Source organism: Camelus dromedarius, chromosome X (assembly GCF_036321535.1).
Source record: "Camelus dromedarius isolate mCamDro1 chromosome X, mCamDro1.pat, whole genome shotgun sequence".
Lineage (NCBI taxonomy): Eukaryota > Metazoa > Chordata > Mammalia > Artiodactyla > Camelidae > Camelus > Camelus dromedarius.
Genome location: NC_087472.1, coordinates 108765641 through 108792772, shown reverse-complemented (window position 1 = coordinate 108792772; position 27132 = coordinate 108765641). Strand labels below are relative to the sequence as shown.

The window sequence follows — 27132 nt, the reverse complement described above, 5'->3', positions numbered from 1 at the left end:
AATTCAAATGGCATTACGTATTGTTTAGTGACAAGTCCTCCTGCAACTGTTAAACTCCTCTCCTTGGATGTGACGCTACTTTTTGTTATGTGCCTTCCAGACCCGTCTCTAATGCATGAAGGGCATAGTGTTCACCCTGTTGGGTCTCTTGCTGCTTTCATTTACCAGTACATCTTGAAGGCTCTTTTGTGTTAGCAAATACAGAGCTACCAGAATCTTTCAAATCGATGCACATGATTTCCACCATATGGGTGTATGTATTTCATCCAGCTTCCGTTAAAGGGCATTCAGCTCATTTGCCGTGATCAATGCTATAATCTTGAGAAAGTTGTTTTTCTTTTAGTAGATGAGTTTATTTCCATTGCAATTATAAATATTTAATCTTATTGATTGATTTTATTGCCTTTTGAGGGGGGCAGTTAAACTTTATTTTAGAGCAGTTTTGGAAAAACTGGGACAGTAGTACAGAGAGTTCTCATGTACTCCATACCCAATTTCCTCTATTATTAACATCTTACAATAAGATAGTATATTTGCTACAGTTAATCTACCAGTATTGATACATTTTTAAAACTGAAGTCTATACTATATTTAGATTTTCCTTGCTTTTCACCTGTTGTCCTGTTTCTGTTCCAGGATTCCATCCAGTATAGCACATTATATTTAGTGATCATGTTTTCTTAAGCTCCTCTTGGCTATGACAATTTCTCTCTCTCTCTCTCTCTTTTTTTTTTTGATGACCTTCACAGTTTTGAGTAGAACTGGTCAGATATCTTGTAGAATGTCTCTTCAATGGATTTGTCTGATGTTTTTCTCATGATTTGGCTGGAGTCAGGTGTTTTTGAGAGGAAGACCACAGAAATAAAGTGCCATTTAAGATCATCTTATTCTTGTGAACTTTTTTTTAAATGAGGGAAACAGTTTTCATTAAGAATTGTGCTTAAACTTCCCCTTTTCCTCACCTTACAGCTTTCACCTTAGGTGGGAGAAATGATTCAGCCTAGATTAGTTACATCTGAACACCTGCCATTTTTCCTGGGCTTCAGAGGTTTTGCTGACAAACCACAAGTACAGTCCTGAGCATCTTGTGACAGCATAACAGGTTAATTTTTTGAATGACTTTTATGATAACCTTGATTTAACAAGAACATCCATCCCCGTTTCCCAACCACAAAGATTAATGCAAATTTAATTAATCAAAATGTGTCATTCTGCTACAGTGGAGCTATGTTCTCCAAGGACAGAAGCTGGCCTAAGAATTTTTAGGTTTGACTAACATTCAGATATGCCAGAAACGAACAAGATTCTGAAACTGTTTTCCAGGGAATACCTCTGCTCCACCGGGAAGTATCTCAGAATGTCACCTGTGTATTTGAAGTTAACAAAGTACATGTTTTTTTACTTCACAGTGAAGAGTTTGAATTTGGCTCATGAAAAGAAAGCAGATATTATTCTTGAGTTGCTGGCTTCCAAGTGCACTTGTGAATGCCCATTTGAACTGTCACAAAGATTTTGATCTAAGTTTCTCTGTAACCAACAGCCAGGATTTTAGAAGAATTATATTTGCATTGAAGGTTTGTTTTCTTTAAGATCTTTTTTATTATGGTAAAATATGCATAACATAAAGCTTTCCATTTTAAGCCATCTTTAAGTGTACAGTGTACTGTTCCATGGCATTAAGTGCATTCACCAGCTGTCTCCAGGACTTTTCCATCTTCCCAGGTTCAAACTCCAGCTCGCTTTGGCAGCACATATAGCAAGTTCAAACTCTATACTCATCATGTAATGACTCCTCTCTATTCCCCCTCCCCCAAGCTTCTGGAAACCACCATCCCACTTTCTGCCTATGTTTTTACCTACTCTGGGTACTTCATGTAAGTGGGATCGTGCAAGATTTGTCCTTTTATGTCTGATTTCACTTAGCATAATGTCTTCAGGGTTCATCCACATTGTAGCCTGTGTCAGAATTTCAGTCTTTTTGTAGCCTGTGTAATATTCCACTATGTATATATAGACCAAATTTTCCGTACCCTTTCATCTGGGTTGGTGGACCTCTGGATTGTTTCTGTCTTTTGATGATTGTGAATAATGTTATTAAGAACACTGGGGTGCAAATATCTGTTCAAGTTCCTTCTTTCAGTTCTTTCGGTTTTATACCTAGAGTGGAATTGCTGGATCATATATGGTAATTCTACATTTAATTTTTTGAGAAACTGTCATCATGTTTTCCTGGAGGTTCAGATTTAAGTAATCTTTGTAAAATAGAATTAGAAGTGGAGTCTGCCCACACCTCATCGTATCTGACACAAGAGTTAACAAACTATAGCCTGTGGGCCAGTTTACTTTTGTACAGTCAACAAGCTAAGAATGGTTTTTACATTTTTAAGTGGATGGAAAAAAAATCAAAAGAAGAAGAATAACAAGTCATGATGCTTGAAGATTCTCTTAATTACATTGTACATAATGAATGTTTGCTGGGAACACAGCCACATCCGTTGCATCGTGTGTTGTCTGTTTCTCACTCTGGTGGTAGAACCGAGTGGTTGTAACTCTGTGTGGCCCGTGCAGCCAACAGTATTTCCTCTCTGGCAGTTTGGGAACAGGTCCACCAACCTCTAGTGGAGCAGGTTTAAGGGACAAGAAGTCAGACGTCTGTAGACAGCTCTGCCCAGGTATGTGGGTACACCAGGCGATCTCCCTAATTAAGCACACAGTTCTAAACCTCATTTCTGTCACTGTTTCACATGTAAGCGTCAATCCTTGAGACTTAAGCCCCAGGGAGCCTTCCTTTAGTAGGAGATGCAGACTGTAAAACCCCAACCAAGTTCAAGACTCACCCGTTCCAGATACATTTGCCTTTCTGTTCCCAATTCCAGAGTTTGTAAGGGACTGTCTCTTCCCATTGAATAGGAGGTAAATCTCTGTGTAGTGGAGGAACCACATTGAGGAAGATTTCTCACAATTCATTTACTTTTCTCACCCATATTTTTGGGGACACGATTTGTGCCCTACCAAAAGGCAGTGTCCTCTATTTTTAATCTGTGATATTTCTATTAAACCATGTAAATGTCATACTCTGAACTGTAGGGTGTTTTCAGCACTTTTTTTTTGCATAGCCTTTCTATGCAGTGGTGGGGGGGGACTTGTGAAAAGTTCTATTCACACAACCAGAAATCTGACAGAGCACTGGTTCCCTCTGTGAAAATACCATTTTAGGGTAACATTTTGTTTAGAGTTTCCTTTGTTGTCAGAAGTCTTACCCCCAGAGCTTCTCAATATACACACCCAACTATACTGCAGGTACTTATATTCTTAGGCATTTAACGTCTTATTTCCTTTAATTCATGAAGGTGGTCTTAGGGCCTGAGAGAAATTTGAACAGGGTCAAAGGAAATCAGGCTAAGCTTAAACTAGGAGATTCACTTAAAATTCTGTTTTTCCTTTATATTTGTTTTTTTATAGGAAATGGGCTGTTTGCATTTTCCCTTTTTGAAATTGTGTTTGAAATTATATTTGCATAAGGAAGCCTGTTGCCTACTAGATTGGTAAAATGGAATCAATGAAAGACAGAAAGGTCAGCAGATAAAATCACTTGGTAAATAAATACAGCATGAAGCTATTACAAGTCAAGAATTCCAGCATCTGCACTCAGTCTAATCTGGCTTGTTATCTCATCTGACCCTATTCTTTTTTCTTTCTCAAATACACTTGCTTGGTTAAAAATACAGTTGTTTGAAAACCAAGTAATGTATTCCATTGAAAAGCCAGTGACTCCCAGACACAGAAAACAAACGTATAGTTACCAAAGGAGAAAGGATTGGGGGGGGGGGGGGACAAATTAGGACTTTGGGATTAGCAGATACAAATTAGTATATATAAAACAGATAAACAACAAGGTCCTACTCTGTATACCGCACAGGGAACTACATTCAATATCTTGTTAACAGCCAATAATGAAAAAGAATCTGTATGTATATGTATAACTGAATCACTGTGTTGTACACCTGAAGCTAACAACATTGTAAATCAGCTGTACTTGAATTTTAAAAAAATGAAAAAGAATTTTGAGAAGAAAAAGAAAACCAGAGATAAATGTGACTATGTGCCAGCTGAAATGAAAACCTCACCGAGTTACACTTTAACTTGTGTGACCGTTTCAGTCCCTTTTAGGAAATCTCTCACATTTATTCCTTTGCACAAGTAACTGGTGAAAATGTTTGTAAGTTTATCTTGGCTTCAGATTTTTACTTATTTTTCAGTTTTTAATTGTGGTAAAATTCACTTAAGGTTCATTTTGGTTTTTGTTTTTTCTTTAAAAATCAAAGAAAAAGAACACAGCAGCATCCCAGTGACCAGTGTGCCACTGTTCCCATGCTGTGGTTGTCGTCATAACTGTCGCTGGGTACAAGCCTTCATGTCTGGCTTTATGTGTATTTGAATATGTGAATTGGTGCATTATAAATTAATTGTATGCTTGTTTAGTGGCACAGAGAGGTTAAGTCACTCACCAGGGGACACACAGCCCTCAGTAAAGGATTCTGGGATTTAGCCGAGGTGACTCCAGGACCACACTGCTTCTCAGAGGAATCTGCCAACTTGTGTTGTAAGGGAGCCACTGCTCTCCAAGCACTGAGTGTAATTTCTGGGAAACAAGGCCACACTGGAAGCCAGAGACGAGAAAGCCAGCTTAGACTGGATATAAATACAGCGTGATTGAGATAGGTAAAGAAAACATAGGCAAGAATTTGCCTTCAAGGCAAATGTAAACTGATAGAAGAGCAAGCATTTATTTATCTTTTATTTTTAAGACTCCCTTGAAGGCGCCATCTAAAGATAGGCCAGGTGATGTTGTGGAAGGGGAAGTGATCCAGGGCCGGACAGCCTGAGATCACTTCTGGGTTCCAACCTCCTGCCGAAGGACTCTTCAAGTCTGTGACGTAGTGGAGGCTGGGGACAAAGTGAAGGCTGGAGACTGCATTCGTGTAGCCTGGAAGCACAGCACAAGGGCTGTGGTTCCCTCTGTCCCACACGTGCACACTTGGGCAGACATGTTCCTGATCCCGCAAGATGAGAGTCCCTATGTGCCACGTGACTTCAGCATCCTGGGCCCAGACTGGAAAGCCAACAGGGACCGTCAGAAGCCCTTGGGGATCTGGGAATTCGGATCACCTGTCAGCAGAGCTGTTTGACTCACAGACATGCCTTAGATTGGGGGTTCTTTTTCCTGTCTCAAGATTCAGTCGCCGTTTTAAATGACAGGAAAGCACAAGTCTTTCTGACAGGTGTGAGGCTGGGAACCGCACTGGCCGAGGCTTCCGTGATGTGAGTACCTTTCATCGTTGTGTGACGTTAACTTAGGGTTCAGCAGCACCTGCCACCTTGCAGGATCTCTGTCAGAGTGCACCCTCGCCTTGAGAGCAGGTTTTCATTAACTGGTAGATTTCTTGGTCATGCTTCAAGCACATTGTGTGAAGCATTTGTTTCCCCAAGTGATTTCATACTAGAAACTGCCTTTTGTCGGGATGCGTATAGCTCAGTGGTAGAGTGCCTGCTTAGCATGCACAAGGTCCTGGGTTCAATCCTCAGGACCTCCGCTAAAAATAAAAAAATAAACCTAGTTACCCCCCCAAATAAAATAAAATAATTTAAAGAAACCACTGCCTTTTACAGCCACCACACGTGAGAATAAGTGTATTCGTCATCAACGTGATTCAGCCGCACAAAAGTGAGGAAGAAGAAGACGTAGGACTGTTTATCCCGCGTGTCCTTCCAGCCCCATCTCCAGAGGCGCGACCGAATGGCACTCACTCCAGGGTGTGTTCTGATTAGCAGTGTCAGAGAGCGTAAAGGGCACCGAGGAGCCACAGTTCTGAAAATGTGTAGGCCGCGCTCACTTTGCTAATTGGAAAATATTCGTATTCAGTAGCTGTTGTTGCCCGAAATTAGGCCTGATGTAAGCGTGCTCTCCGTACGTGTTGAGCTATGGTTTCACAAGTTTCCAGTACCAGTGATGGAATGAGGGAGGCTTTACATCTTGAAGGCAGATTGACCAACGGAGGAAGAATTTTAACAGGGATTAGGGTGTGTCAAAATTGCCTGGGTTTTATTCCCCAAGAACTGAATTCCGTGACTGAAAAAGGAAATTCCTTTTCCTCACGTTCACGTACTCCGCCGACTGCTCGCTCTGCGGCTTTCTTGGTGGCCGGAATGACCCACTTGGTCGTCCTCCTTGTCTATAAATAAGTGATCTCTATAAATAAGATATTTGCTGTTGATCTGAGACTCCGTGAGTCTGGATTTGACATAGTGGGACAGATGCCCATGTGAGCGAAATGCAGAACCCCTCCTGTCCCAGCTGCGATGTTCTAGACGTAAAGACTGACTGTAGGAAAATCTGACGTGAGTCGCTTGAAAAAAAGAAAGTATCCTAGAAAATCCAAAAATGAGTTCAACACAATTGCTTATACGTACAGAGTAATGACTAAATACATCGCAGACCAATCCGAAGTGTTAACCAAATGAAAGGGTTACAACTGTATGTCGTGAGTGCATTGTGTATATTCAGACTGATTGTTCCACATGTTTGGAAAGCTTCCCCCAATACCTGTGTTATCAGTTGCAAATTCCACATTATTTGCGTGGTGTAAAGATAAGTGACAACCCACTTCTGTCCCAATTATTGTGACTTGAGGATTGGTCTGATCTGAAGTGTTGAGAGCCCCCACCGTGAAGCCAGACTTGAGGGTTCAGATCCTGCCACTTACTGGCTGTGAAACCCATGTGGATTGTCCCGTTCACTTAAACTCTCTGGACCTCGGCGTCTTTACCGAAAGGGTGGGAATAATGAAAGAGTTGCTGTGCTGGTAAATTGTGTAATGGACCTAATGGGACCTCATAAATGTCCACTTCCTGTGTGGCTGGGAGGATGGGGAGTCACTGTATATAGGTTAGTAAAAGCAGCTTTGCTGTTCAAGGGCTTTAGTGATGAAGGCAACCGGTATGTGCCCCTCCTGACTAAACTAAAAGGTTTTCGTTAGCAAAGTATACTTGTGTTACAAGTGGGAGCTCGCACGTGTGGGAACTGTTGGAAGGCTACAGGAGAAGCTTGGAAGGCAAGGGGCTGCCTCTGCCCAGTCAGCGCGGGGCGACTGGGAGAGTTACAGGACTTCAGTGTTGCACCCCCGTGTCAGGATTTCTCACCCTTGCCTCAAGCGGCATTTGGGGCCCAACAATCCTTTCTCGTGGAGGAGATGTCTTGTGCGTTGTACGCGGTTAGCAGCCTCCCTGGCCGCCACCTGTTACATGCCTGAGACTCCCCCCGACCCCAGTTGTGACAAGAAATCTCTCTGGACAGTGTCAGATGACCCTTGGGGGACAGAATTGCCTACAATTGAGAACCACTTAAAATCTCTCCCCTGGACGTGTGTTATTTATATAATTTTAATGGCATTTAAAAAAAAAATAAAATTTACCCAAAGGAGTTGAAAACTATATCCACATGAACATCTGCGTGCAGATGTTTATAGCAGCTTTTTCCTCATTTCCAAAACTTGGAAGAAACTGGGATATCCTAGGTGAATGGATAATAAACTGTATTGTATCTTGACAACAGAGTATTATTCAGTGCTAAAAAGAAATGAGCTCAAGCCAAGAAAAGATTTGGAGGCACCTTAAATGCATATTACCAAGTGAAAGAAAAGGCTGAAAAGGCTATACGCTGTGTGACTCCTGCTCTGTGTGATTCTGGAAAAGGCAGAACCACAACTAGCAGAAAGATCTAGTGGTTCCAGGCCTTAAGGAGCAGGGAGGGGGGAGTAGGTGGAGCGCAGGGCACTGCTGGGGCAGTGAGACTGTTCTTCATGATTCTGTAGCGGTGGACATAGGTCACTACACATCTGCCCAGACCCACAGGAGGCACCACAGCAAGAGTCAACCCCGGTGTGAACCATGGACCGTGGGTGGTGATGCCGTGTCCATGTAGGTTTATCAGTTGTAACCGACGTGCCCTCTGGTGGGGCTGCTGGTAATGAAGGAGGCTGACTCCATGTGGGGCAGGGGTGTGTGGGGAATCTCTGTACCTTCCTTTCAGTGCTGCTGTGAGCCTGAAACTAAACATTAAACCTATTTAAAATAATTTTTAAAAAGGAAAAAAATGAAAGATGTTATTTCCAAACGGATGAGATTATTCTGTTCAGTTTCACACTTCTGTGATCCATAGTGAACTGGGACTCTTCTGTGAGACGTTTTGCACTTGGGGTCTGAAAGCACCGTGGCGGCCACATGTGTGTCCTCGACGCCAGGAGCCTGGGCTGAAGCCCACCCCACACTCCTGCTGCCCCGTCCGCTGTGCTCGTTCTCAGCAGCGAGGCACAGTCCTGCTTTGCTCCTGGAATACAGTGCTGCTTTCTCGAGTGAGCTGTCTGCAGTCACCCTGCTGACACTGATACTGTCTGGTTGTCTCCTTTATTTAGTGATGAGTTATAATGCACAGCTTAATACATGGGACATGATATTGCCCCAAGACGGGGTTTGGCAGACTCCTGCCCGTGAGCCAACCCTGCCAGCAGCCTATGTTTGTAGATAAAGATTTGCTGAAGCACAGAAGCCCATCAGTTTACGTATCGTCGGTGTCTGCTTTTGAGCCAGGGCGTGGCTGGGTAGTTGTAACAGAGGCAGCGTGGCTGCACAGTCCAGCGTGGCTGCTGTTCAGTCCTTTACAGAAAAAGTGTTCTCATCCCTGCTTTACCATTCTGGAACTTTCCCGTCTTCTGTTGCCACATATAGATACATGTCTCAACTTTTAAACTCTATCTCAGGGGGAGGGTATAGTCAGTGGTAGAGCTCATGCTTACGTTCAACCTCCAGTACTTTTGTTAAAAAACAAACCTAATTCCCCCATAAACAAATAAATAAAATTAATTAACCTCAGTTTCAGAAAACGGGAGGCTGATCGACAGAGTAGCCTAACCAGGCTACCAGACAGGTGGGCTAACTAGACAAAGGAGCTCAGCTCCCAGCGATGGAGACCGCCAGGGACGTTTCACCCTAAGTACTTCGGGTCGTCTCTCGTGCTTCTCTGCATGTAAGGTGCGCACCATGAGTACTGTTCATTTATTGAAATGCCTGCCCCATGTGCTTTTTCATCAAAGATACAGAAACCTGTTGTTTCCACTGATTCAAAGAAGCGTTTGCAGCATCCTCTGATGGGGGCACTTGATAGATCAGGGCAGCTGTATGCGGGGTGTCGTACCGGGTGCTGCCGGGGCCGTCGTTTCAGAAGGTTTCTCAGGAGACAGACTCTAAGGTGGAGAGGTACATGGGACGGTAGCTTGGGTTGTCAGTGAACTGCAGGGGCGTGGGGAGCAGGGCGGGGCTGGGCGTGGAGCTGCCACACCTCCTGGAAATCCACGGCTGCCCCACCCCTCCAAGCACCACCCCATCAGAGCACTTTTTCACGTCCAGCATGACTTCTAGAGCAGAGGCTGTGACTTCTCAGAACTGTGTTCCTCAGTCCCCTAAAAGTGTCAGTGAACAGGTGGATACAGCCTCCGTGTGACAGTGCTCAGACTTGCTCAGGAGCCCGATGGTCTGGGCTCTCTGCAGCCTGCTTCCAGCCAACCAGGATCACCGAGTCATGTTCCGTTCACGTTTGGATCCCTCCCTCAAGGCAGGTGATCTTCTCCGTGTCCAGAGTCCCTCTGTTACGTTTCCTCCTTTATGTCTTTCACCTCTAAAATGGCTTCCCCAGACTCACTAGGCAGGCAAGGAATAAAAGAAATTGCAGAGGATGAGAATGATAAAGTGAACAGAATAAGACCCTGCATATCAATAGTACGTAGTAAGTGTATATGGTATTTGTGTCAGATGTACATACATGTATCCGTATTTTCAAAGAGTATGTACGTATTCAAAGTGAGTTTGCTACAGAGCTGAGTGTGGCTTTTTTAATCTGATCTTGCTCTCAGCCTTTTAATCAGAATGGTTGTACCATTTACCACCAGCTGTTTATTTTCTGTTTGTATCATGTATTCTCTTTCTCCCTCCGTTCCTGCATATGCTTGCATAAACACAATTTTTTTTTCTGATTTTACTTCACTGTTAGCTTATTACTAGACCTCTTTGCTTTATCTTTAGTGTTGCTCTAAGGTTTACAATATGCATCTTGATTTAGCACAGTCTACATTTGAGTGATATTTTACCACATCATGTACTATAAACTTACAACAATGTATTTCTCTTCTGGTCTCTCCCTAGTTCTTCGTGCTACTGTTGCCAGGCATTTTACTTTCATATGTATTTAAAATGCCGCAGTACAGCTAATTTTGCGTTAAGGAGTCAATTACATGTAAAAGAAGTTTTTAAATGAGGAGAAAGTATTTTTATATTCACCTCTGTATTTACCGCTTCTGCCAGTCACCATTCCTTTACATGAACCCAAATCTCCATCTGAGATAATTCTTCCCCTTAAAGAACTTCCATTCATTTTTCTCGTGGTGCAGGTCTCGTAGCAGTGAATTGTTTCCGCGTTTGTCTGTAAAAGTCTTTTGCCTTCATTTTTGAAAGATGTTTTGTCTGAGTGTAGAGTTTTAGTTGACACTCTTTCCGCCCTTTAAAGATTGTCTTCTGGCTTGCATTATTCGGGGCAAGAAACTTGCTGGATTTGTTATCTTTCTCTTCTGAATGTAACTTGTATTTTTTTCCTGGCTACTTTGAAAAGTTAATTTTGTTGTTGATTTTCAAGAAATGGATTGTATCTTGTTGGTGTTTCCTCTGGTGTGTGTCCTACATAGGGTTTGTTTAGCTTATTGGATTTATTTTACCTCTTTTAAACCTAGAATTTCCCAAACGTATTTAATCTTGAAATCTTTGCTTCAAATAATACGTCATCATCTCTAAAAACTAGTATCTTAAGAATGAGCAGTAATGTGAACACTGTGTCCAGTTTGGGAAATGAAGATGAAAATCAGTGCTTATTATTTTTGCATGATTGTCAGTGCATATTGACTTCTGGACCATGGAGGGCTGGGTTACTCGGAAAGCTCTTGGACCTCTCCCCTATGCAGCGTGTTAACATTATTAGCTGTGAATGAGGTCTCAGCCATAACTGTCTGGGTAACCGCCAGCTTTATGGGCAAGCTCCAACAGTAACTGTTTTCTCCATCTCAAAAGCAGGCCAGAATTTTTACCAAAATCTTTCTCACATTCTGTACAATAATGATCTGTTGACACATTACACACAGGAAAGTTGATGGCATGCCCAAGAGTACCGTCTACAGATAACAGTACTGGCATGCTAATTCCAAAAAACATTCAAACTCTTAATTTTTTCTATAAACATTGGACCGCAGATAATATCGTTTAATCATGCAGACTTTTTTCAGAAGAAAAATCTTTTAGGATGTGACTTGGTTTTACTTTATAGCATTCTGGTGTGTGTCTGATGTATGTGTTTATTCTTAACCAACATTAAATGTTAGGCCCTTGGAATTTGTGCACAAAATTAGTATTGTTTGTCATTAAGAAAAGAAAAGTTTTTTTCCTGTGTCATAAATAGAACACTAACAGGGAAGGGGTCCCTTTGGTGTTGTTGCTTCAGGTCCACATACAGAGAAGGGTACATGTTTACTACAGTGGCCAAGAAACAATCCACCTCAATAAAAGGTATTCCCAATGTGAAATGTTTTAAAAAGATGAGATGATAGGAAGTGATTGAGGCCTCATGACCTTTCACCCCACAGTACCCGTTTTCCTAGTTGGGTGAGTAAAAAGGGAAATCAGGGTGGTGGCCTGATTCTAATTCCTGGTGGATAAAGGTTTATATGGAATTGCCCTAGTTCTTGACACTGTTGTGATATTAAAAGGAACATTTTACCATCTTGGCACACTTGCATTCCTTCTCATCAGGTACTGCCATCTTTAGATTTCCAGCTTCCAAAGCCTAAAGAAACGCACATTGGTTTTCTCTCTCTCTCTTGGGTAACCTATAGTCTTTGAAGAGCAAAACCCGCCTTTATTGGAATGTCCAGCGACTAATGTACTCAAAAGCAATCAGAAGGTTGCCTTAAAGTTTCAGCATATCTGAAAAGTCAGAGAGAAACTGGGGAGAGTTGGGCAAACTCCCTCGTATTGACATGAATTATCATCCGTGTGGGTGCGTGGAACACGGAGGAGCCAGAGGAAGACGGTGCTTGCCAGCATTTCTGCTACCTACGCTTAGAGCCACGAGAGAATCATGACAGAGAGTGATGACGTAGTGCAGGGGAGTCCCCGGTGTGACGCCGTCAGTGGTGGGCCCGGGTACATCAGTGAAAACGCACTGTGAGATTCCGCTTGGGTGGATTCTTTCAGGATGTGTTCAAAGAGTTAAATAACTTAAAGCACTGACAACAGAGCCAGGCAGATGTTAGGTGCAATTACGTGTAAACTATTACTGGGTTTCTGTTTGTTTGCTTTTTGGGTTTGGGGGATAATTAGGTTTATTTATTTATTTTTTAATTGAGGTGCTGGGAGTTGAACCCAGGACCTCGTGCACAGTAAGCACACACTCTACCACTGAGCTATATACCCTCCCCCTCCCCTGCTTATTACTGTTTTTTAATAACTTTATTTAACCCGGTGTTACCCATCCTATTGGATCAGAGTATTGGATCAAGGAACCATCGTACACATGGTGATACTAAACACATACTGACAGTCTGGAAAACATTCTGAGGAACGTGCTTTGGCAAACTCACTCCTTCCTTGACGCCTCCATGTGCTTGGCCTCCAAGTTCCCGTGGTTCTAGGCTTTCCGGGCACCGGCCATGCGGGTCATTGTCCCCATTCTGTGGATGGTGCAGAGGCACTTGCTGCAAAGACCCCCGCCCCAGGTATCTCCCCCTCCCCGTCCTCCACATGTGTTAGATTCTGAGGGGCAGGGAGGCTGGGGTGACTCAGTGGGGGTGGTGCCAGTGGAATCTCTGAACTTGCAGTGCAGACGTCAGCTGGAGCCGCAGGTCTGACGAAGGATGAGGGTCCCCTTCCATGGTGGCTGGCCCGTGGTTGGCGGCCAGTGCTGGCTGTCGGACTTAGTTCTGCTCCGGTCTGGCCTCTCCGCAGGCAGTTAAAGGAATTCTATAATACACAAGGTATTTTGCTTATCAGCAGATAGGATCAGTATTTATAGAGCTAAGCATTTCATTTATGATCAATAAAAATGTAGGTTTATCCTTTTGACTTAGCCATATGGACTGTTGGTTTTGTTCTGTAAATGTGGCCATTTGAGACGGAAGTCTATGAAAACATCGCCTCGATGATTCTTTCTGACTCTGAGACCTGCGTATTAGAGTGTTGCTTCACGTGCTTATACGTCGCAGTAAAACTCAGGGAGAAGTCATGAAGAGGTGAACTTGGTGAGTCTAAAGCCTGTCCTATTCAAGTCAAGTTTCCCAGCCTTGGTAGTATTGATGTTGCAGGGCGGGTCCGTCCTCCCTGTGGGGAGGTTGTCCTGTGAGTTGTAGGTGCTTAGCGCCACCCCTGGTCTCTAGCCCCTGGGTGCCAGTAGCATGTCCCCTGGGGCCGGGGCCCTGTCACCCCTGGTTGAAGATTGCTGTGTAAAATACGGACATAGTGTGAGAGTTCAACTCGAGTGGGCCTGACCAGCCAGAAGTGGAAGCAACTCCCAGCTCAAAACTCTGGACCTAAACTACCTTGGCGGCGGGTGTGTGTGTTTGCGGGGCGGCGGGGGCGGGGCGAGGGGTGTTAGAATGACAGCCAGGACTGAACTGCAGTCAGAACAGAACAAATCCAGCGCCTTTGGCTGCCCTGATCGACCTTGCAAAGCTTCTGGGTGGAAGAGGCGTTTGGTTTGCTCCAAGGAGAGAACCAGCACTTTATTCCTCATGTCCAGCCAGGCGCCGTAGGGCAGTTCCCCTCCCTCCTAGCACATCCCCAAGGGATGGCGGTCAGGGCTCACACACATACCCAGACAAGAACGTTCCTAGCAGCACTATTCACAGTAGCCAGAAGGTGGACACAAGCCAAGTGCCCATCTGCTGAAGGGGGCTAGATGAACAAAGTGTGGTCCGTGCCTTCATAGAATAGTGCTCAGCCATGAAAAGGAATGAAGCACTGACAGGCTGCAATGTGCCTGGACCCCGGAAACATCATGCTGAGGGCAAGAAGCCAGACACAGAAGGGACTGGGTGATTCTGTTATGCAAGTCCAAACAGGCAGACCCGTCGAGACAGAAAGCAGGCTGGTGGCTGCCAGGGCTGGAGGATGGGAGGGGGATGAAGAGTGACCACCTGATGGGCACAAGGTGACGGAAATGCTTTGGGATTTGATGTGGGGGGTGGTTGCACAACACTGTGAATGTAGTGAATGCTTTATAGTTCTGACACGGAGGGGACTGCCAACAGTTGTGTGCACCGTGCCACGCCCAGAGCTGACAGCAGCCAGGGAATCAGAGTCCTTTTCAAAGGACTTTTGCATTTGTTAAAATAATTTACGTGTAAACTTTTTGCCAGCACTGTTTACTGATAGAGGTTTTATTTGGGTGTTAATAATGGGAAAATCAGTAATGACCAGGTATTGGGAGGTCAGATTTCTCGTTTTATTTGATTATTTCTAGCAGGAAACTAATTAATTATGACATGTTGCATAACCAGAATGTTATTAACCAAAGTCATATTTCACATTTTTTGTTGGTATAACACACAGATGATGTTAATTATACTTACTGAGTTTAACAACTTATATAAAAGATAACCTTCAATTTGTGAGTTGCCATCTGTTTGGGACCAAAGAATAATTTGATTCTGAAGCTTTTTTCTGAACAGCTTGTAATAAGAGCTGTTTATATATTGATTACTTAATTGAATTATTATGGATTTTAATGTTTTGATTTTCAAGCAATTTGGGGTTTATTGTGGTGACATCTGCTCCTTATTTTGACACTTTATGGTATTAAGCAATTTCATCAAAAGGCTCTTTTTCCCCCCTGGCCATTTACAGTCCAATCCTGAAAATCGTCATTTGCTTTCTGCTTCAGGTTGCTGTAAGGAATATTGTCCTGTTTCATCTCCACTAGAGAATATTTTTCCTAATGAAATGGATTTTTATTTTATAAGCAAAGTCAATATCCCATTGTGCCTGCTTCACTCTGATGCCCTTTCACTTCTATTCAAAGCGCTGTAGAAGAACTTTGTTTAAATCTCATTATTTTCCTTCAGTGGTAGACTTTTTTTCAATTGCTCTTAGTTATTACTTTAAACTTATATGTCCTTACGATTTTTTTTTAATGTACTGTAATGAAACTTAAGGGCCTATGAACCTGCCTGTAGAATCCTTTTAATCTCCTTTCTTTGAACAGTGTAACTATAAGCGTGACTCAGGAATAATTTACTTGAACTTCTTTAAAACACTTGAAGAGGTTCTGTATAAATTCACTAATAAGGAACACCTTCATGTGTAGCCTCACTTGTGGATTTGAATTATATGAAGCCCAGCATCTTTTTATTATTGCTTAAGACTTTTGAACAAGAATTTAGAGAAAATGGCAGGTGTTTAATTTCCTTGGTTCTGGAGCTTGTAGACAATTTAGACCCTGTAGGAGGCTGGGTTCACTCACAACCAAAGACAGTTTATAAAGGAGCAGGTAAATATTAATTAAATGCTGGTTGACTGCTTCGTGTTTACATTGACTGAAAAATTTAAAGTTTTTGGTATGAAGGATTATCGAATGAGATATGACTCTGGCTTCTTCAGAAATCTGTACAAACGGAACTCCTGTGAAATGAAAGTGTAGGAAAACAATAATGGAAAACTTGAGACCTATTAGTCAGTGCTTTCTTTTGCTTTGTTTTCGGGAGCCAAAGGGGGAAAATAGATTCTGATGTTGTTTATCTCTTTTTATGAGCACACAAGAGGATGGATGTCTGCACACAGACATGCATGCCATGATTTTTATAAACATGAGGTCTGTGAAGTTTCTCTAAAGCATGTTCTCTTCTCCTGAGGGTGTGTACAGTTTAATTTATTGGTTTTGTATAATACAGTCCCTAAAAGAAAGATAGTCCAAATGGGCACTGATTATCATTAAATGATAACAAACAATATCTGAGCTGAAACCAATTTTATTTGAGACTTCCCTTGCAGAATCTCTGCATGTACCATTTCACCGACTGGCTGTTTTAATTTCTCCTTTTTCATGTCGCAAATAAAAATGTATAGTCTGAGTTAAAGTTTAAGACAGAGATTATGAAACAATAAAATGTGTTAAGTTTGGGTTGGGATGAAAAAGACGAACAAGAAATAGGAGAAGTCAAAGGTAAAGAATTACCAAAGAATTTTAAGTTGGTTTTTTGTTCTTCAAATCTCCCTGTTTCTCAGCAGGCAGGTCCCACCCCGGCAGACACTTGGTGTTTTATATGATCGGTTACTGGGGAGCCCACTGGTTCGAAGGTCTACACATGAAGTCGCCCTAAAGGTAATCGCCTGCCATTGCGTTTGAGCTTGACCTGAAATCCGTTTGGAACTGCATTTTGCCAAAACTGGACACCTTCTGTTTTAGAATGATTTTTTCAGGAGGAAGTTGAGGTCTTTCTCCTTGCTCTAGTTCAAGGTAGTGGATGGAGCATCATTAAATCGAGACAGGCGATAGAGTCGATGCCTCGGGATGAACTGGCCTTTTATTTCATTGTCTTCTGAGAGTTTTGGATACTGAACTAGCTGTTACACACTTTTCTGGGTCTTAACCACGAGCAGATGACACCTTCTAAAATCAAGCCCTCTTGTCAGCATTGTGAATTCAAATTCGGCTGCAAAATTAGTTTAATTAGGCACATGAGTCAGCTCTTACTTGGTGTCTGTATCTTAATTCTATGCTTTATTAGCTTCTTAATGTGATTTGTGTCTTATCTGCCCACTGATTTACTACTTAACCTTGAAACTTATTAGAAAAACACATAGCTTACTCTTTAGAGATCTAGTGAGATGATAAAGTCACCAGAAGAGCAGAGCAAACAATTGCAGATGCACTGGCGTTGAGACTTGAAACACATCCCAAACTGCAGGTGAGGGCCCCCTCCCCCACCCGGAAAAGTGCTGTTATCTTTGGGTAGACAGCATAAGATTGTTTTGGCTTTCTTTCAACTGTTTAAAAATGCAAAAGCCACTGATAGTTCACAGGCCTTCCAGAAGGAAGCCACAGGTGGGAACTGGCCCATGGGACGCAGCGGGCCCACCTTGACCTAGACAAACGCACTTGTTTTCTTTCTGCCTCCTCTGGCGGCAGCCCTGTGCTGGAGAACCTCTGGCGGCGCTGCTCTGTGAGGCCCAGGATGTGCTGAAGACGCGGTCCCAGCTCTGGTTCCTTAGCAGAGGCCCTGCAGATGTCCAGGGAATCCTGCAGGACTAAGGGCCCTCCTGCCGTGATTAGGGTGGCTCTGCACTGATGGAGCCGCCCTCACTCAGCGGTTGTCAGTCTGAGGCAGCTCCCGCCCCTCCCCAGGGGACGTGTGGTCATGTCTGGAGACATTTTTCAGGGAGAGGAGTAGCGCGCTCATCCAGTGGGTGGAGACCAGGGACATGGTCAGTGTCCTGCAATGCACAGGACAGCCCACTGCAGAGATTTCTGGGGCCCCAAGTGTCCAGAGTGCTGAGGTGGACGAGCCCTGCTCACTCCTGCCGTCACTATGTTGTTTTGTATTTTGAGCTGATCAGTCTTGTGGCTGCAGAAATTTAAGCTGCTGAGCATTTGATTATAACACTGAGTTCCTGTGCTTGTGGACATAAAACAGGAGGCTCACTGGACTCTCATCGAACACTCGGGTTCATGATGCTATGAGAGTTTTAATTAAAAAATTTTTTTCTTCATTTAAATTGAAATGTGAAAAATGATAGAACACCAAGGTTTTCGAGACGCAGGCTACCCTGTGGGTGAGGCATTGCCTGCCTTTGTATCTACAAAGAAACCCATAGGATTTATTTCCCAAAACTCTGGAGGCCACACTGTGTGTAGAAAACCTCACTTATGACTCCACCTACCGCAGAACAGGGGATCGTCGAGGCCAAAACAAATCCTGCATGTGTGGGTGAAAATCACAGTGTCTTAGAGGTTTCATACCAGCCTGTGTGGATTCCTGACACTTGTCTGAAGGCCTAGTACACATGATGGAGAATCTGATTCCAGTCTCTCAGTCTTAGAGATGATTAAAATCTGTAAGTCAGTTTACAAATTAATCAGAAGCATTAGCTTACAGACCCAAGTCATTAGGGAAACAGGGCACACTGCTCTTATGTGGAAACTAGCTGTCAGCGTTCTCCCAGCGCAGTCTGCTTTCAATCTTCAGGACACAAACGTGCATTTCACTGTGTAGAGGGAAGACGTGTGAGGATAACTGTGCTGTTTGTCTTAGGTACGTGGACTGACTCTCTGATGCAGCCTTTCCTAGCAGTGGTTTGCTGTTGCCAGGTTGAACATTTTTAGGGAGGCTTCCTTCTGGATCGGCCTCCCATCAGGCAGAGAAGTGTGGGGCGGACAGGGTTTGCAGTTCAGAAGGTGTGAGGAGGACCTGGTGGCCCCTCCGGATGCGTGCAGATGGTCTTGGATGCAACCCCAGGACAGGACGCCTTTCCCGTCACGTCAGCATTCTTCATGGCTGTGCGCAGGGGGTTTGGATGAAGGCCCCAGCCCCCGGGCCAGCCATTAATTAACCCAGAAGGGCAGCCAGGCGAAGAGGGGACCCTTTCTGAATTCCTCGCCCTGGGGATGCTTTTGATTCTGTGAAGGGCCGCATTATTTTTCTGACCCAAGAAGACCCCCTCCTCTGTCCTCTCTCAGCCCTGCCGCTTGATTTCCTACTTAGCCAAGTTCCTCTCATACTGATTATTTCTGAAGACACTGCCAGATTTTAATCACATTTTAATGAGTATGAAAATGGTTCATAGTCATAGGAGAAACTTTGGAAAATACAGAAAGGCACACGCACATGCAGATAAAAGACCAGCATAATCCCACCCCTGAGAGACAGGTGTAAGAACATTTTAGAGGGGACCTTTTCTTTGTGTGTGCACAAGATGAAATTTAGGAGTGCACATTCCATCTTGGGCCCTGTTGTTTTCACATGGCATTGTATCATGGACACTTCCCCCAGTCATGGGGAACATTCTTCTAGGAGACTGTAGACATAGACAAGATTGCGCAGGGAACATGAAAATACTAACAGTGGTTTCATCTTGGGTTTTCTTTTTTCACAGACCTAGTAGCTTCATTTACCAATGAGTATATGCATATCACTTCACAGTTAGAAAAAAATTTCCCCAAAGGTAAGATTTTTCACTAATTTTACAGGTATATTTATATACTTGGGAATCAAATGGTCCAAAATTATAAGTATAATCAAAGAACTATTATTTTATTACCAGAGTTCACATGCCTAGTAGCAGCACTGCCATTTAAATATGGAAATAAACTTCTTTCTATATCTGTTCTCCTATAATTGGGGTCCAGCTATAAATGCCATAGTTTACCGAATCACAGTCATGCTGTCTCTGCACCACAGAGTGTTTCAGTAGCTGCACATCCGCGTCACTGGACTCATGCAGGAGCAGGCATGCCCATGATGAAGCCAGCCTGCTTCACCTCCATGGTCAGCTGGCCCCCAGAGGATTGTGGGAAAGGATTTATGTATCAGTGTTAAATTTTTCATCGTGAACTGACCACTGACAGGGAGAGGAAAATAAACTCGGTCCACTTTGGAAGAGAGAAAAACATGGTGGGGAAAGCAAACGAGGAGGTTCCAGTCAACAGAGACTTTGTGAAACGCAGGGGGAATAGTGCCTTTTTACGATGAGCAGACTTGGAGCAGATTTCCGGCTGCTCTGGCCCACGGTCCCCAGTCTGCATGGAGTCGAGTCCCAAGGCCCAGAGCCGCGTCCAGAAGATGACTTTAAGAAGTGGATCCTTCCAGTGGGCAGGCCAGGAGATGAATAGCAGAAACAGGACGTGAGGCAAACTATATTCTGTCCCTGGAGAGACAGAGGGCTGCTTTAAAGGGTGTTAAGAGAACGTCTCACAGTGGGGCAGATTGTTAAAGGAGAAACTTGTGCCACACATGGTATCAGCTCCCTCCTTTAATCAGCGTGTGCTTATTACTTCACTGTTTCCGAACTCACTCGCCTCCTCTTGGCATGAAACTCACTTGCCCTTTCTGGCTTTAACCACCAGTGCCAAGTCTCAAGTAGCTCTCTCCTGATTATATCCCTTAAGATAATTAAACGGCAATTGTGATTCTGTTGTTTGGGGGCGGCTGAGAGAGTGTGACAGTGAGCACACGCACACACTCTCAGTGAGACGAAACCCTCAGACGCCTCCTCTCTTCTTCTAACTGATTTCGAACTGATTTCATTTTGCAAACGGAACCGTGATGAATAGGAGCTTTTGCCACCTTGAAATTAAGTTGTAAAAAGGAGAAATACTATAAATAATCTTCCCTTCAGCTGCCTGACGGATTTAACCCCAAATTATTATTTATGTTGGAATTCTTATCTTCAGCAGGGAAACTCCAGAGATGTTGTCAGCCTGCAGTGATTTTTTCTTCTTAAGCAGCACAGTGAGGGCATGTTGTGGCTGTACCTCGCGGAGGAAGGCGGGTCTGTCCCTTTCGCTCGATCACAGCTCCCCAAGACCTCGAATCCACCCAATTGGAGGTGCCTCAGATCAAAACTGGGTCAGCCCAGAAAATGAACACAGTTGCGCTAATTAAGAACCCTTTGATTTATTTTTTCGTCCTGTTGGAGGCTGGGGGGTATTTACTGGTGCTGAGAAAGCTCTTTTATTCCAGAACTGGGGAGGTCGGAAGGCATCCATTGGGTTCTCAGAACGCGAGCTGGACGGGGATGCCACCCGGAAACCAGCTAGGTGTCAGAGGGCAAGCTGTGTCGCCAGCTCACCGGTTAGGGAGGGAAGGCCCGGCCGAGCCCCTGGGGAAGCTGGTTTTTCCCTCCAGGCCACTTTCAGGTTTGCAAATCACCAGTTAACTATCCAGAGGACACCAGCTCTGAGTCGACTTTGGCGAGGGTGGTGTGTCCCTCTGGCCCTTTCAGGGGCTCTGCGCTTTGGGGATGCTCATGGGTGCCTCTGTAGGAGTGGTACCACGTCCTGGGTCTCTCCTGTGTGTGGCACCCAGCTCCAGGAGCCCGTACGAAAGCATTTACCCGCACCACCTCTCCCAGTGTCGCGGCCCTCACTGTCCCCAGTTCGGAGAAGGGAATGCTGAGCCAGCCATATGGCTTGCCATAGATGCGGAGCTCCAGAGGGATGAAGGTACAATTGGGAATCAGGCTGCCTGCCTCTGAGCCACAAGACCCCCAATCCCACATTTTCCGCTCTCCTCCGTGGCTCTCGGGACATTGTTCACCTTACCTCTAGCCAGTCAGTCAGTCCGTGGCCGTTGGGACCACCGCCCTGGTGTGCCCTGACTTTACTGCAGCCAGCATCAGCATGGCGAGCTCTACGTCACATGCCCACAAAAGTCGTTCTTGGCAGAGAGGACCCAGGCTGGCTTCTCCCCGCGCAAAAGACATGATGGCACAGAGGCAGGCTTCCCGCCCTGGGTCCCTGGGAGCGTTTGGTTCATTGTTGTAAAAGGTCAGAGTCATTCTTACAGAGCCCCCCGAACACACACGCACACGCACCCCCCTCCTTCCTTTTCTGCTTTCTCACGCTGCTCCCCCAGAGCTGGTGTCCATCAGTCAAGAATTCACCTTCTCCCTCTTCCAAACCTTCCCCCCTTCCCTGACTTAGCCTTCCCCGGAGCTCTGCCGCCCCTTGTGGTACCTTGGGGTATAGAGGAGGGGCTAAACTTGGAGCTTTTCATCATTTCTGTAGACGTCTTACTAAACAAGTTCCTGGCAAGGAGCGTGTGTGTGTGTGTGTGTGTGTGTGTGTGTGTGTGTGTGTGAATTTGTTCGATCCCTTGTATTGCCATCACCATGCCTTGAATAGAGTAGGTCCTTGGGGATTTTTTCTATCAATGCCTCGGACCTCATTTTCCGTAAGTGCAGAAGAAGTAGGGCAAATACGTCTTTCTTTGCAGCAGGATGATGGCAAAGACGAGACTAGGATCCACACACCTATCTCATGCCAGGAGCTGGTTCTTCTCACTGCTGAGGGTGGGGAGGGTATAGCTCAGTGGTAGTGTGTGTGCTTAGCATGCATGGGGTACTGGGTTCAATCCCCAGTACCTCCATTTTTTAAAAAAAGAAAGAAGTTCTCACCATGGGGGCTTCTGGTCTCTGCACTGAGCTTTCTTTCTTAAGAGCTGTTTGTAGGGAATCGTGGGGGCACCGATGGTCAGTAAAGCCCAGGGCACGAGTTGGCGCTGTGGTGCTGTCTGCCATCCGAGAGCGCCCCCAGCTGAGGGGAGCCAGCTTCCCATCTCAAGGACGGAACCCCTCCTCTCCTTTCACATTCAGACAGAAAGCAGCTGGAAGAGGGCTTTCCAGGGATAGGGAGGGGTGATGAGGACCTCTTGTCCAGTGGGGCAGTTTGGGGTGATGAGACAGTTCTGCAGATGGGTTGACGGCTGCACCCCAGTATGAATGTCCTTAATGCCGCCGGATTGTGCACTGGAGAATGGTCATGATGGTAAATTATGTTATCTGTATTTCACCACAATTTTAAAAACAAAATTCAAAGCAGACCTGGGAGGTGAGCCATTCCCGTAGGTGTAACTTTTGTCTGGAGTCTGGAGTCAAGAGGCCTGGCTCCCCATCCTGGGGTAGAAACTGCGAGAACGTGGAGAGCCCTCTTGGAGGGGGAGGGGGATGTGTGCCTCGCGGCCTCGCCTTCTGGGATTTCCCATCTGCATGTCCGTTGTCAAGAGCTGTTTCATCTGTAAACAGAGGCAGAGGGGAGTGGCTGGAGGAGCAGTGTTACTCCAGTGGGAATCTGATCTTGAAGGGATTACTGCCTGGCCTTTCTAAGGAGGAGGACAAGGACACCCTCCCTTCCTTTGGCCTGGGCTTCTGGGTGACCTCCGAGCTCTGGCCCACGTGGGCAGGTGCCGGGAGCCGTGTGAGAGGTCCTCACTGCTCCTCCCACCCGCAGCTGGGCTGGGGGTGACCCTAGCCCCTGGGCTGAGGTCTTCCTGCACCAGCAGAACTTTGAACAGCGCTGGGACACCAGTGTGTTTATTTACAGGAACTTATACAGCAAATACCTGGTTGAAGAAATTTATAATTTGAGTCAAACACCTCTCTGTGGAAATTTAGCTCTTGTCTTGGAGAAAAGAGGATCAGTACCTTTATTTCCTAACCTTGTGAGTAGATTGTGGCCTGATTCGTCTAAAACAGTCGTTTCTGCCAAGTGAGGAACAACTGTTTTACTCTCTTCAGCCAAAAATGTAATGCTGACCCAGTAAAACGACAACCACTACCTTCCAGCACCTTGCTCACAGGACTCACAACTAGACCGTTAATCGTTGGTGTCTCTTGGTTTCGGTGTAATCACACCTAGAGTTGAAGTGGGTTGAATGTTGCTCTGGTTTCTGGTCCATCCAAAGAGTGTTCTCGTGTGTGTATTGACTAGTCTAAGAATGCATGTGCACATTTCAGTTCACGTCACTATAAATCCTTTTTTTGGAACTAATTAGGTTTTAAAAGGAATAGTCATTGAAGAAGCTCAAGTCATTTAAGTCATTTAAATTAAGGTGTTTTATTGGTGGTGGAGGCTTTGATCCAATTATTAGATCAGTTTTTAAAAATTAAGGGGGAGTGTATAGCTCAGTGGTAGAGCGCATGGCTTAGCATGCATGAGGTCCTGCGTTCGATCCCCAGTCCCTCCATTAAAAAACTTATAGAAATTTTTAAATAGTAAATAAATCTAATCCCCCCCACACACACACGAAAAAAGAAAAATTAAAACATGTACAGGCACACCTCATATGTACCTCGTGGACATATGTGCCTCATATGTGTACATACCTGTTCCTCATATATGTCACATGGGCTTCACAGACATAGCGGGCTTTCTGACAGATTGAAGGTTTATGGCAGCTCTGCATCGAGCGAGTCTCCCAGTGCCGTTTTTCCAATAGCATTGGCTCGCTTTGTGTCGCTGTGTCACGTTAGCGCAGTTCTTGTTATATTTCAAGCTTTTTCAATGTTATTATATCTTCTGTGGTGATCTGTCATCAGTGACTATTGATGTTACTGTGGCAAAAAGATTACAAATCACTAAAGGCTCGAAGGATGGTTAGCATTTTTTTGGTAATAAAGTATTTTTTATGTAAGATATGTAGTTTTTTTGATGTAATGATATTGCACACTTGATAGACAACAGTGTAGTATAAACCTGTTACATGCACTGGAAACCAAAAGTTTCCTGTGACTTGCAGCATTGGGGTGGGGTGGTATGGGACTGAGCCCACACTGCCTCCAGGCATGTCTGTACGGAGGTGGACCAGTCAGTAGGGACACCTGACCCTCTGTGGACCAGGTGACATTGCATCCCCGGTTCCATTGCAGTGATGGGTTTTGTTTTCTTTGCTGCTTACAAGTGAAAAATCCTTTAAGAAGTTAACGCTGTATTGGGGGAAACATTGTAACCCTTGCATCCTAACTTAAAATTTTAGAAAGGAAGTGAATCTGTGATCAGAAATCAGAGAGCTGGAGCTTAAGCAGAAGTTTTCCTAGTTGGAGAAAAGGGTGGTGCTCTAAGGAAAACTAGACACCAGACCAACAGGTTGTCCGTGATTCCCCGTCTCTTGAGGATCTCATATCCTCATGCTCCAAGTCCTGCCCTGACCCTGGGCAGGCACCTCTGCTCATTCCAAACACTTGTGGGCAGGGGGTGGGGTGTGAACCAGGCTCTGGGAACAAGCACGTTGTCTGTGTGTATCTGGGTACCTTCTCGTTAGAAAACAAGAAAGATATGGATGCTGGAAGATAAAAATCACTGATGAAAACACTGATAATTTTGTAGGAGGATTTTACACGGACTCTTTGGGAAAGCCAACCCCTTGAGCATTTTGAATCAGCCTTTTTAGTAGTGTGGCCATTTCGTTAAGTGATGTCTATGAGCCAGCTCCACGTCGCCTTATAACCTTATAAATGGAGTTCATTTCAGACACACAAGACTTGTTCCTCCTCTCTAGCCGTTGTTCTCAGCCAGCAGCAGTTGTGCAATTGGGAACATCTGGCACTGTCTGGGGAGGTTGTGCTGGGAAGAGGTCAGGATTGCTGCTAAGCATCCTACAGTGTGCAGGGCGGCCTCGTGACAGAGTCGTCTGGCCCCACGTGGCAAAAGCACTGAGGCTGAGAGACCGTTAGATTAGGTACGGTTTCACCGTGGCCAAGCACCCAACATGGCAGAATAAAAGAGAAAGGGGTTAGGGGTGGTGCCTGAGTCTGTTCAGGCCGCTGTAACACAACACACCATAGACTGGAAGGCATAAACAGCAAACACTGATTTCTCACAGTCCGGAGGCTGGAGGTGCAGGATGAAGGCAGCAGCAGATCTGGTATCTGGCGAGGATGGCCGTCTCCTCCCTGTGTTCTCACATGACAGGAAGAGGGAGAGATGCCCTGGGGTCCTTCCATAAGGGCACAAATCCCAATCATGTGGGCTCCACCGTCAGGACCTCACCACCTCCCCGTGGCCCCACATTGACCATAGAGAGACCCTAACACTGTGAATTCCTCACCGTGTTGGAGTCATCATTACTGCATCAAAAGTGTGTTTAGAGCTATGCTATTCTGCAGTATGCTTTTCTATTGTTGTTTACTTTCTTTCCCTGAAATAATGTTTTAGTTCTTCATTTAGGTAGGCTCTGATTTCATAACTTTTTAGTCTCCTGTATTTTCCTAATGCCGTCTTATGCGTGAACTCCCCAGAGCTCAAGCAGACATCTCAGGACAGATCTGTATTTTGACTGTCGACCTTTCTCTGTAGTGTCTACAGAAGTACAGAAATATCACCTAATTAAGTGAAGAAGACAAGTATTTCTGCACGGCAGAATTCTGGTAACTGCCAAATAAAATCTTGGTAGGATGACAGAGTGAGAACTGGAACGACCCGGGAGGGCGCTGTGTTGGTTATCCACTGCCGCGTGACCAACCACCACAGACTCAGCGTCTGGAGATGGCATGTTTATGACCTTGGCGTTTCCAGGGCCCGGGAGCTGGGCCCGGCTTCGCGGGCTCCTCTGCTCAGGGGCTGACGAGGCCGCAGCAGGGTAGTGGCTGAACTGCATCCCCACTCAGGGCTGCGAGGGCGACTGGTCTTCCAAGTTCACGTGGTTGGCAGAGCTCTGTCCCTCGTGATTGGGGGGGTGGCACAGCTTCCTGCAGGCCGCCCCCAGTTCTCGTGAAGGCTGCCTTTGTCTCCTTCATCTTCGAGGCCTGCGGGGAGGGGGGGTCTTCCTCCAGGCCCGTGGGAATCCCCCATGATGTAACGTGACAGTTACAGGAGTGATGTCTGGTCACCTTGCCTTCTGACCCAGCCGAGGGCATGGCCTCCGTCTCCTCTGACAGACCCCACAGGGGCGGGAGCCAGTCCCGCCCACCCCAGACGGGAGGGGATTGTACCAGATGGGGCTCACGGAGGGAGGCGGGCATCTTGCGTGCATCCTTCCAACAGCTTTTAATTCAAATCTTCCCAACTTGAATGTGCGCTTTTGTCTTTTTCTAAACAAACCAAAACTTAGTGGTCATTCAGTAATGAAAGATTTGCCACCATGAAGGTGCCTGGAAATGTGTGGTGTGGGCTCTGAGGACAGTTCCTAAACAGCCTCACATGTTTGGTGTCGGGGACATCATTGAAACATGTTGCCTTTCTTGCCTGCTGCCATTTGGAGTAGATTCTCTTGTCGATGTTTGAGGTCTGCTTTGTCCACGGACGGAAGATACTACTGTTTGATTGACTTCTGTCCTGTGTAGACTGGGTGGTTGCTCATCCACCTGACTTAGAATCATGGTGCAGAAAACCAGGCTCGCTCTTCTCATCTGCTGCAGACACACAGGCTCCCCAAGTTCCCACTGCCCCCTAGGTTTTCACCTGCCCTCCAGGTACCGCAGGGCTTGGGCAGACCGACGCAGTGAGCTCTGTGGCAAAATACACAGGTTCTCTGCCTGAGACCTGGCTTCTTT

At 45.2% G+C, this 27132-nt stretch overlaps 1 protein-coding gene across 10 annotated transcripts in view; it reads left to right on the top strand.

Moving 5' to 3' along the window:
• The window catches only part of LOC105092372 (F-box-like/WD repeat-containing protein TBL1X), a 201533-nt gene that overhangs the window by 121118 nt on the left and 53283 nt on the right, over positions 1 to 27132 (top strand). For 3 of the 10 annotated variants that reach the window (XM_064482600.1, XM_064482604.1, XM_064482598.1), the window contains exon 3: positions 16375 to 16468. The exons of 4 other annotated variants lie outside the window; for them this stretch is intronic. The gene's annotated coding sequence lies outside the window, so the exon portion shown is untranslated. Of the gene's footprint in view, positions 1 to 16371; positions 16469 to 27132 lie in introns of all 10 variants that reach the window. 3 more of the 10 variants (XM_064482599.1, XM_064482603.1, XM_064482597.1) reach the window with 1 other exon arrangement.